The sequence below is a fragment of the Entelurus aequoreus genome, linkage group LG02 (genome assembly GCF_033978785.1).
Source record: "Entelurus aequoreus isolate RoL-2023_Sb linkage group LG02, RoL_Eaeq_v1.1, whole genome shotgun sequence".
NCBI lineage: Eukaryota > Metazoa > Chordata > Actinopteri > Syngnathiformes > Syngnathidae > Entelurus > Entelurus aequoreus.
Genome location: NC_084732.1, coordinates 92129060 through 92142288, shown reverse-complemented (window position 1 = coordinate 92142288; position 13229 = coordinate 92129060). Strand labels below are relative to the sequence as shown.

Below are 13229 nucleotides of genomic sequence, written 5' to 3'. Positions count from 1 at the left end.
TATATGTATATAAAAATATACACATGTATAGTTGCATAAATGTATACACACATATACATGTATACACATCTATGTATACAAAACATATATACACATTTATGTATATAATATACACACATGTATACACACATTTACGCATACACACAAATATACACATTTTTGTATACACATTTTTGTATAAACACATTTACGCATACACACATATACACATTTTTGTATACACACACATATATATGTATACACACATTTATACACACGCATATGTATACACACATATGTATACACACATATATGTCTATACACACATATATATATATACGCATTTATGTATACACATTTATACACACACATATACTGTATATATATATATACACATCTATATATATATGTGTGTATACACACACAATTATGTATACACACACATTGATACACGTATATATATATATATATATATATATATATATATATATATATATATATATATATATATATATATATATATATATATATATATATATATATATATATATATATATATATATATATGTATACACACATTCATATGTATACACACATATATATACATACACACATATATATACATACACACATATATATACGTACACATTTTTACACACAAATATATATACACACACACAAATATATGTATATATATATATACATACATATGTGTATATATATATATATATACAAAAAAATAATATATATATATATATACATACATATATATACATATGTATATATATATATACACATATATATATATATATACACATATATACAGTGGGGCAAAAAAGTATTTAGTCAGCCACCCATTGATTGTCAATGGGTGGCTGTAAGCATGTAATAATATATACATACATTGGCTGTAAGCATGTAATAATATATACATATATATATATATATATATATATATATATATATATATATATATATATATATATATATATATATATATATATATATATATATATATATATATATATATATATATATATATATATATATATATATATATATACACACACATATATATACATACATATACACATTTTTTGGTCAGAATAAAGTGGAACTTACAAAGTTGGTTGTGTACAAAGGCACTAGGAAGTGGTCACTGATCAGTGGGATGGACATGCTAACAGCTAGCAAAGCAGGAAGTGATCTCTGATCAGTGGAGTCATGCTAACAGCCAATCAGGTAACAGTATCAACTATGCTGCAAAATTTTGCATATAAAATGGGCTATTTTCACGTAGAATTATGTCATGCCTGTGTACAATATCACAACAAATGGCAATTATATGATTATTGTCAGTAGTATCAGAAAACAAAGACTAAAACCAACTACAACCAACTCTAGCAATGGTTGTACTGGTGGAAATAAGTAGAGCATGCTTAGCAGCCTAATGTACGACCAACACTAAAGAGAAGACATTTTACCAAGGTATGCCTGTAGGCTACGGTTTCAAACGTTTCATTGGTTTGCAAACAATATGTTTTTGACCAATTAGGTAGAATTACATCATTTCCCAGGGCACACCAAACACTTGTTTATATCCACCTGCCTGTCCTAAATAACGTATCACTTTGTACTTTTATAACGTCTTGTCCACTACAAACGTCACAGACAACCTTCCATGTCCTCTATTCAACCATACACTTTCTTTCCTTTACCCCCAAAATCACGTTTAAAAAACTTTGTAAAAACTTACAAAAGCTGTGTACGTATGTGAATGTTTGCCAACAAGGTAAGTTATTAAATAAAGTGTGTGGAGGGGGGGGAGATTAAAAACAGCCAAGATGGCGAATGTCTTGTTGTTTTGGAAGGGGCAGGGGAAAAAATGGAGGATATTGTAATGTACGCAAAGGGATACATCGAGCTTGGCCGGGTTTTAAGAGGAAGTGTTCAATGTGATTTTAAAACTGTCTTTACATTGATTATTTTCCTTTCTGCCTTGATAACTGAGGGAATTATAATCGGAGGAAGATTACATTTGAAGTAAAAACGTTTGCATTTCATATATTTTTCTCCTGGTTCTTATTTTCGATAGGACATAAAAATATCGATATAAAACACTCATATCGTGATACAGTTTTCCGCCATAGCGCCCAACCTTACACGTAAAAGTTAATTCATAAAAAAGGAAATGTGAAACTGTGACTGTGTGTTTATACTATAAACAATTAGTCACAGTTAGTCATAGTGTTGGTTAGAGTCTAACCAACACATTTTACACATAAAATAGGCTATTTCAAGTAGAAGTACATCATGCCTGTGTACAATATCACAACAAATGGCAATTGTATGGTTATTGTCAGTAATATCATAAAACAAAGACTAAAACTAACTACAACCAACTCTAGCAATGGTTACACTGGTGGAAATAAGAGCATGTTTAGCAGCTTAATGTAAGGAATGCCTGTAGGCTACGGTTCCAAACATTTCATTGGTTTGCAAACAATATCTTTTTGACCAATTAGGTAGAATTGCATCATTTCCCAGGGCACCCCAAACAATATCTCACAGTGGTTGGCAAACACTGGTTTATATCCACCTGCCTGTCCTAAATAACGTATCACTTTGTACTTTTATAACGTCTTGTCCACTACAAACGTCACCGACAACCTTCCATGTCCTCTATTCAACCATACACTTTCTTTCCTTTACCCCCTAAATCACGTTTAAAAAACGTTGTAAAAACTTACAAAAGCCGTGTACGTATGTGAATGTTTGCCAACAAGGTGAGTAAAGTCTATGGAGGATGGTGGCGGATTAAAAACAGCCAAGCTGTCGAATGTCTTGTTGTTTTGGAAGTGGCAGGGGAAAAAATGGTGGATATTGTAATGTACGCAAAGGGATACATCGAGCTTGGCCGGGTTTTAAGAGGAAGTGTTCAATGTGATTTTAAAACTGTCTTTACATTGATTGTTTTCCTTTCTGCCTTGATAACTGAGGGAATTATAATCGGAGGAAGATTACATTTGAAGTAAAAACGTTTGCATTTCATATATTTTTCTCCTGGTTCTTATTTTCGATGGGTCATAAAAATATCGATATAAAACACTCATATCGTGATACAGTTTTCCGCCATAGCGTCCAACCTTACACGTAAAAGTTACTTCATAAAAAAGGAAATGTAAAACTGTGGGCAGCACGGTGGAAGAGGGGTTAGTGCATCTGCCTCACAATATGAAGGTCCTGAGTAGTCTTGGGTTCAATCCCGGGCTCGGGATCTTTTTGTGTGGAGTTTGCATGTCCTCCCCGTGACTGTGTGGGTTCCCTCCGGGTACTCCGGCTTCCTCCCACCTCCAAAGACATGCACCTGGGGATAAGTTGATTGGCAACACTAAATTGGCCCTAGTGTGTGAATGTGAGTGTGAATGTTGTCTGTCTATCTGTGTTGGCCCTGCGATGAGGTGGCGACTTGTCCAGGGTGTACCCCGCCTTCCGCCCGATTGTAGCTGAGCTAGGCTCCAGCGCCCCCCGCGACCCCGAAGGGAATAAGCGGTAGAAAATGGATGGCTGGATGGATAAAAATATCGATATTAAACACTCATATCGTGATACCGTTTTCCGCCATAGCGCCCAACCTTACACGTAAAAGTTAATTAATAAAAAAGGAAATGTAAAACAGTTAGTCACAGTGTTGGTTAGAGTCTAACCAACACATTTTACACATAAAATAGGCTATTTTCAAGTAGAAGTACATCATGCCTGTCACAACAAATGGCAATTATATGGTTATTGTCAGTGCTATCAGAAAACAAAGACTAAAACCAACTACAACCAACTCTAGCAATGGTTATACTGGTGGAAATAAGAGCATGTTTAGCAGCTTAATGTAAGGTATGTCTGTAGGCTACTGTTTCAAACGTTTCATTGGTTTGCAAACAATATTTTTTTGACCAATTAGGTAGAATTGCATCATTTCCCAGGGCACCCCAAACAATATCTCACGGTGGTTGACAAACACTGGTTTATATCCACCTGCCTGTCCTAAATAACGTATCACTTTGTACTTTAATAACGTCTTGTCCACTACAAACGTCACAGACAACCTTCCATGTCCTCTATTCAACCATACACTTTCTTTCCTTTACCCCTTAAATCACATTTAAAAAACTTTGTAAAAACTTACAAAAGCTGTGTACGTATGTGAAAGTTTGCCAACAAGGTGAGTAAAGTGTATGGAGGATGGTGGCGGATTAAAAACAGCCAAGCTGGCGAATGTCTTGTTGTTTTGGAAGTGGCAGGGGAAAAAATGGAGGATATTGTAATGTACGCATAGGGATACATCGAGCTTGGCCGGGTTTTAAGAGGAAGTGCCCATCCATCCATTTTCTACCGCTTATTCCCTTCGGGGTTGCGGGGGGCGCTGGAGCCTATCTCAGCTACAATCGGGCGGAAGGCGGGGTACACCCTGGACAAGTCGCCACCTTTAAGAGGAAGTGTTCAATGTGATTTAAAAATTGTCTTTACATTGATTGTTTTCCTTTCTGCCTTGATAACTGAGGGACTTATGATCGGAGGAAGATTACATTTGAAGTAAAAACGTTTGCATTTCATATAGTTTTCTCCTGGTTCTTATTTTCGATAGGTCATAAAAATATCAATATAAAACACTCATATCGTGATACAGTTTTCCGCCATAGCGCCCAACCTTACACGCAAAAGTTAATTAATAAAAAAGGAAATGTGAAACTGTGACTGTAATTGTTTATAATATAAACAATTAGTCACAGTTAGTCACAGTGTTGGTTAGAGTCTAACCAACACATTTTACACATAAAATAGGCTATTTCAAGTAGAAGTACATCATGCCTGTGTACAATATCACAACAAATGGCAATTGTATGGTTATTGTCAGTAATATCATAAAACAAAGACTAAAACCAACTACAACCAACTCTAGCAATGGTTATACTGGTGGAAATAAGAGCATGTTTAGCAGCTTAATGTAAGGAATGCCTGTAGGCTACGGTTTCAAACATTTCATTGGTTTGCAAACAATATATTTTTGACCAATTAGGTAGAATTGCATCATTTCCCAGGGCACCCCAAACAATATCTCACGGTGGTTGACAAACACTGTTTATATCCACCTGCCTGTCCTAAATAACGTATCACTTTGTACTTTAATAACGTCTTGTCCACTACAAACGTCACAGACAACCTTCCATGTCCTCTATTCAACCATACACTTTCTTTCCTTTGCCCCCTAAATCACGTTTAAAAAACGTTGTAAAAACTTACAAAAGCTGTGTACGTATGTGAATGTTTGCCAACAAGGTGAGTAAAGTCTATGGAGGATGGTGGTGGATTAAAAACAGCCAAGCTGGCGAATGTCTTGTTGTTTTGGAAGTGGCAGGGGAAAAAATGGTGGATATTGTAATGTACGCAAAGGGATACATCGAGCTTGGCCGGGTTTTAAGAGGAAGTGTTCAATGTGATTTTAAAACTGTCTTTACATTGATTGTTTTCCTTTCTGCCTTGATAACTGAGGGAATTATAATCGGAGGACGATTACATTTGAAGTAAAAACGTTTGCATTTCATATATTTTTCTCCTGGTTCTTATTTTCGATAGGTCATAAAAATATCGATATAAAACACTCATATCGTGATACAGTTTTCCGCCATAGCGCCCAACCTTACACGTAAAAGTTAATTAATAAAAAAGGACATGTGAAACTGTGACTGTGTGTTTATAATATAAACAATTACAGTCACAGTTAGTCACAGTGTTGGTTAGAGTCTAACCAACACATTTTACACATAAAATAGGCTATTTCAAGTAGAAGTACATCATGCCTGTGTACAATATCACAACAAATGGCAATTGTATGGTTATTGTCAGTAATATCATAAAACAAAGACTAAAACCAACTACAACCAACTCTAGCAATGGTTATACTGGTGGAAATAAGAGCATGTTTAGCAGCTTAATGTAAGGAATGCCTGTAGGCTACGGTTTCATACATTTCATTGGTTTGCAAACAATATCTTTTTGACCAATTAGGTAGAATTGCATCATTTCCCAGGGCACCCCAAACAATATCTCACGGTGGTTGACAAACACTGGTTTATATCCACCTGCCTGTCCTAAATAACGTATCACTTTGTACTTTTATAACGTCTTGTCCACTACAAACGTCACAGACAACCTTCCATGTCCTCTATTCAACCATACACTTTCTTTCCTTTGCCCCCTAAATCACGTTTAAAAAACTTTGTAAAAACTTACAAAAGTTTGCCAACAAGGTGAGTAAAGTGTATGGAGGATGGTGGCGGATTAAAAACAGCCAAGCTGGCGAATGTCTTGTTGTTTTGGAAGTGGCAGGGGAAAAAATGGAGGATATTGTAATGTACGCAAAGGGATACATCGAGCTTGGCCGGGTTTTAAGAGGAAGTGCCCATCCATCCATTTTCTACCGCTTATTCCCTTCGGGGTTGCGGGGGGCGCTGGAGCCTATCTCAGCTACAATCGGGCGGAAGGCGGGGTACACCCTGGACAAGTCGCCACCTTTAAGAGGAAGTGTTCAATGTGATTTAAAAATTGTCTTTACATTGATTGTTTTCCTTTCTGCCTTGATAACTGAGGGACTTATGATCGGAGGAAGATTACATTTGAAGTAAAAACGTTTGCATTTCATATAGTTTTCTCCTGGTTCTTATTTTCGATAGGTCATAAAAATATCAATATAAAACACTCATATCGTGATACAGTTTTCCGCCATAGCGCCCAACCTTACACGTAAAAGTTAATTAATAAAAAAGGAAATGTGAAACTGTGACTGTAATTGTTTATAATATAAACAATTAGTCACAGTTAGTCACAGTGTTGGTTAGAGTCTAACCAACACATTTTACACATAAAATAGGCTATTTCAAGTAGAAGTACATCATGCCTGTGTACAATATCACAACAAATGGCAATTGTATGGTTATTGTCAGTAATATCATAAAACAAAGACTAAAACCAACTACAACCAACTCTAGCAATGGTTATACTGGTGGTAATAAGAGCATGTTTAGCAGCTTAATGTAAGGAATGCCTGTAGGCTACGGTTTCAAACATTTCATTGGTTTGCAAACAATATCTTTTTGACCAATTAGGTAGAATTGCATCATTTCCCAGGGCACCCCAAACAATATCTCACGGTGGTTGACAAACACTGGTTTATATCCACCTGCCTGTCCTAAATAACGTATCACTTTGTACTTTAATAACGTCTTGTCCACTACAAACGTCACAGACAACCTTCCATGTCCTCTATTCAACCATACACTTTATTTCCTTTACCCCCTAAATCACGTTTAAAAAACTTTGTAAAAACTTACAAAAGCTGTGTACGTATGTGAATGTTTGTGTGAGTTATTAAATAAAGTGTGTGGCGAGGGGGGGGGCGGATTAAAGACAGCCAAGATGGCGAATGTCTTGTTGTTTTGGAAGGGGCAGGGGAAAAAATGGAGGATATTGTAATGTACACAAAGGGATACATCGAGCTTGGCCGGGGTTTTTTTAAGAGGAAGAGACCGCCCAGTGGCAGCTCTCCCCGGCCGGGCTGAACCGGCGAAGCACCGAGGGAACAAACTAGGAGTGAGGACGGCGAGAAACAAGACAAGGTTGGACTTCACCGGAACCGAGCTTGGTGTTATCAGTCTAATTGTTCAAAAAAAGGGACCGTTAAAAAGTGACGCTTTAACGGGCGGACACACGGCGGCGTGGCGCTTCGTCGGCGGCACCACATTCGCCCCCCGAAACACGATGAAAGTGAAAAGTAAACAAGTCATGGAATAAAAGAGTTAGTTGTAAAACACCGAGCGAGCACGTACACACTCTCTCACTACCGACATCTTTCATTTCAAAGCGAACTTAACTCGCGTGTAGCGACACGGAGCCCAGTATGCTAGAAATGTCCTTTTAAACAACAAGTATGGTCGAAAAGGTGTTTTAAACAACTATCGTCAAACATTTACACGGAGAAAGAAGCGGAGTGACGACAACACACACACACGCAAACACACACACAAACACACAAGGACGCAGCAATGGTTAAAAAAAAACAAAAACATTTACCTTGTTTTTACTTTCGACACTTGACTTATTTCCACAAATCCACTCCCGTTTGCTCGCGTCTTTGCTTCCTGCGAGCTGCCTTTTTGCCCGTGGAAGATGACGACTGCTAAAGCAGGAATTGAGCAGTAATTGAGTGAGTGTGTGTGAGTGTGTGTGTGATTGAAGGAGACTCTTCCTTCTCCAGGTTTATTCCGCTTCAAGGAGCCGACCTGACGTCAGCTCTCTGCCGCCACACAAAGACAACTTCTTATTTGTGCAGCGGCTCCCCCCGGTAACCGTCCCCGGTAACCCTTTGAAATGCGACATTAAAGACGCCGCATCCACGTCGTCGGTTCATTCTAAAGAAGATGCGACTGCTTTTATGACATTAACAGCCTTACGTCCACCAGCATTTTTTTTTTTTTAAGTATTTTTTTGCAATACTATACTATTTTGTTTTTCATGCAAACTTTCGACTTGTTCTTCTTAGCTTTTATTACGTATTATTATTACATGTCATTAATGTATTTTCTGTCATGGCCCCTCGGGGGACAGACTTGTTTAATTACTAGAGAAAACATGGTCATGTTTATTTTAGAGCTGTCAGAATTAACGAGTTAACTTATGTGATTAATCACACAAATGTATCATATTAATAATCTACGTCAGTGCTTATCAGCTTTCTGTCATGGGATCCCTGGGGGACAACATTGTTTGTTAATTACTAGTGAAAACGTGAGAATGTTTATTTTAGAGCTGTCAGAATTAACAAGTTAACTTATGTGATTAATCACACACATTTATCATATTAATCATGTACACTTATTAATACCAGTGCTTATTAGTTTTCCATCATGGCCCCGCTGGGGGACATAATTGTTTGTAATTACTAGTGAAAACGTGAGAATGTTTATTTTAGAGCTGTAAGAATTAACAAGTTAACTTATGTGATTAATCACAAAAATGTATCATATTAATCATGTACACATATTAATACCAGTGCTTATTAGTTTTCTGTCATGGCCCCCTGGGGGACAACATTGTTTGGTAATTACTAGTGAAAACTTGATCATGTTTATTTTAGAGCTGTAAGAATGAACAAGTTAACTTATGTGATTAATCACACACATTTATCATATTAATCATGTACACTTATTAATACCAGTGCTTATTAGTTTTCCATCATGGCCCCCTGGGGGACAACATTGTTTGGTAATTACTAGTGAAAACATGATCATGTTTATTTTAGAGCTGTAAGAATTAACAAGTTAACTTATGTGATTAATCACACACATTTATCATATTAATCATGTACACTTATTAATACCAGTGCTTATCAGTTTTCTGTCATGGGCCCCCTGGGGGACATAATTGTTTGTAATTACTAGTGAAAACGTGAGAATGTTTATTTTAGAGCTGTCAGAATTAACAAGTTAACTTATGTGATTAATCACACACATTTATCATATTAATCATGTACACTTATTAATACCAGTGCTTATTAGTTTTCCATCATGGCCCCGCTGGGGGACAACATTGTTTGTTAATTACTAGTGAAAACGTGAGAATGTTTATTTTAGAGCTGTAAGAATTAACAAGTTAACTTATGTGATTAATCACAAAAATGTATCATATTAATCATGTACACATATTAATACCAGTGCTTATTAGTTTTCTGTCATGGCCCCCTGGGGGACAACATTGTTTGGTAATTACTAGTGAAAACTTGATAATGTTTATTTTAGAGCTGTCAGAATTAACAAGTTAACTTATGTGATTAATCCCACACATTTATTATATTAATCATGTACACTTATTAATACCAGTGCTTATTAGTTTTCCATCATGGTTCGCTGGGGGACATAATTGTTTGTTAATTACTAGTGAAAACGTGATAATGTTTATTTTAGAGCTGTAAGAATTAACAAGTTAACTTATGTGATTAATCACACACATTTATCATATTAATCATGTACACTTATTAATACTAGTGCTTATTAGTTTTCCATCATGGTTCGCTGGGGGACATAATTGTTTGTTAATTACTAGTGAAAACGTGAGAATGTTTATTTTAGAGCTGTCAGAATTAACAAGTTAACTTATGTGATTAATCACACACATTTATCATATTAATCATGTACACTTATTAATACCAATGCTTATTAGTTTTCCATCATGGCCCCACTGGGGGACATAAATGTTTGTAATTACTAATGAAAACGTGAGAATGTTTATTTTAGAGCTGTCAGAATTAACAAGTTAACTTATGTGATTAATCCCACACATTTATTATATTAATCATGTACACTTATTAATACCAGTGCTTATTAGTTTTCCATCATGGTTCGCTGGGGGACATAATTGTTTGTTAATTACTAGTGAAAACGTGATAATGTTTATTTTAGAGCTGTAAGAATTAACAAGTTAACTTATGTGATTAATCACACACATTTATCATATTAATCATGTACACTTATTAATACCAGTGCTTATTAGTTTTCCATCATGGTTCGCTGGGGGACATAATTGTTTGTTAATTACTAGTGAAAACGTGAGAATGTTTATTTTAGAGCTGTCAGAATTAACAAGTTAACTTATGTGATTAATCACACACATTTATCATATTAATCATGTACACTTATTAATACCAATGCTTATTAGTTTTCCATCATGGCCCCACTGGGGGACATAAATGTTTGTAATTACTAATGAAAACGTGAGAATGTTTATTTTAGAGCTGTCAGAATTAACAAGTTAACTTATGTGATTAATCACACACATTTATCATATTAATCATGTACACTTATTAATACCAGTGCTTATTAGTTTTCCATCATGGCCCCCTGGGGGACAACATTGTTTGGTAATTACTAGTGAAAACATGATAATGTTTATTTTAGAGCTGTAAGAATGAACAAGTTAACTTATGTGATTAATCACACACATTTATCATATTAATCATGTACGCTTATTAATACCAGTGCTTATTAGTTTTCCATCATGGCCCCCTGGGGGACAACATTGTTTGGTAATTACTAGTGAAAACATGATAATGTTTATTTTAGAGCTGTAAGAATTAACAAGTTAACTTATGTGATTAATCACACACATTTATCATATTAATCATGTACACTTATTAATACCAATGCTTATTAGTTTTCCATCATGGCCCCGCTGGGGGACATAATTGTTTGTAATTACTAGTGAAAACGTGAGAATGTTTATTTTAGAGCTGTCAGAATTAACAAGTCAACTTATATGATTAATCCCACACATTTATTATTTTAATCATGTACACTTATTAATACCAGTGCTTATTAGTTTTCCATCATGGCCCCGCTGGGGGACAGCATTGTCTGTTAATTACTAGTGAAAACATGATAATGTTTATTTTAGAGCTGTCAGAATTAATGAGTTAACTTATGTGATTAATCACACAAATGTATCATATTAATAATCTATGTCAGTGCTTATCAGTTTTTCTGTCATGGGCCCCATGGGGGACAACATTGTTTGTTAATTACTAGTGAAAACATCCATCCTAATTTCTACCGCTTATACATGATCAAGTTTATTTTAGAGCTGCAAGAATGAACAAGTTAACTTATGTGATTAATCACACACATTTATCATATTAATCATGTACACTTATTAATACCAGTGCTTATTAGTTTTCCATCATGGCCCCCTGGGGGACAACATTGTTAATTACTAGTGAAAACATGATAATGTTTATTTTAGAGCTGTCAGAATTAATGAGTTAACTTATGTGATTAATCACACAAATGTATCATATTAATAATCTATGTCAGTGCTTATCAGTTTTTCTGTCATGGGCCCCATGGGGGACAACATTGTTTGTTAATCACTAGTGAAAACATCCATCCTAATTTCTACCGCTTATACATGATCAAGTTTATTTTAGAGCTGTAAGAATTAACAAGTTAACTTGTGTGATTAATCACACACATTTATCATATTAATCATGTACACTTATTAATACCAGTGCTTATTAGTTTTCCATCATGGCCCCCTGGGGGACAGAATTGTTTGTAATTACTAGTGAAAACATGACAATGTTTATTTTAGAGCTGTCAGAATTAATGAGTTAACTTATGTGATTAATCACACAAATGTATCATATTAATAATCTATGTCAGTGCTTATTAGTTTTCTGTCATGGGCCCCCTGGGGGACAACATTGTTTGTTAATTACTAGTGAAAACATCCATCCAAATTTCTACAGCTTATTCATGATCATGTTTATTTTACAGCTGTAAGAATTAACAAGTTAACTTACGTGATTAATCAAACAAATGTATTATAATTAATCATGTACACATATTAATACCAGTGCTTATTAGTTTTCTGTCATGACCTCTCCTAAGGGACAGAATTGTTTTTGAAATACTATTGAAAACTTGATATTTTATTCAGGGCAGTCAAAATGATTGAGTTAACTCATGTGATTAATCACAAAAAATGATTGCATTATTCATGTACACACTTATATTAATCATGCAATTTGTTCTGAGTGGACAAGCTCTTTTATGTAAACCTCCACAGGGTGAATGATCAGATGAATGCATACGTCAGTACAAAAATGAGTGAGGAGGCTCTGACTGGTGCACTCGCTTCCTGGCCGACATTCTGACAATAAAATTGCATTTGTGTATAAGTCTTAAATACATTTTATTTATGCACGCAAGTTATCTTCTGTGATTAATCATGATTTATCCAAATTACGAATATTAGTCATTTTACAGCCATAATTTATGTATTTGCTTTATTCTTTAAAGGCCTACTGAAATGATTTTTATTTATTTAAACGGGAATAGCAGATCCATTCTATGTGTCATACTTGATCATTTCGCGATATTACCATATTTTTGCTGAAAGGATTTAGTAGAGAACATCGACGATAAAGTTCGCAACTTTTGCTCGCTGATTAAAAAAAAGCCTTGCCTGTAGCGGAAGTAGCGTGACGTCACAGGAGCTAGTATTCCTCACAATTCCCCGTTGTTTACAATGGAGCGAGAGAGATTCGGACCGAGAAAGTGATGATTACCCCATTAATTTGAGCGAGGATGAAAGATTCGTAGATGAGGAACGTTACAGTGAATGACTTGAGAGGCAGCGATGGACGT

General features: G+C 35.4%; 1 protein-coding gene and 1 long non-coding RNA gene across 4 annotated transcripts in view; one reads left to right on the top strand and one right to left on the bottom strand.

The window, feature by feature from the left end:
• The window catches only part of baz2ba (bromodomain adjacent to zinc finger domain, 2Ba), a 256146-nt gene extending 247741 nt beyond the window's left edge, over positions 1–8405 (bottom strand). Inside the window, exon 1 of the mRNA XM_062035145.1 lies at positions 8104–8405. The gene's annotated coding sequence lies outside the window, so the exon portion shown is untranslated. The remainder of the gene's footprint in view (positions 1–8103) is intronic.
• Positions 7444–13229, top strand: part of LOC133641338 (uncharacterized) — a 32262-nt gene continuing 26476 nt past the window's right edge. For all 3 annotated transcript variants that reach the window (XR_009824271.1, XR_009824270.1, XR_009824272.1), the window contains exon 1: positions 7444–7649. This is a non-coding gene — a long non-coding RNA (uncharacterized LOC133641338). The remainder of the gene's footprint in view (positions 7650–13229) is intronic.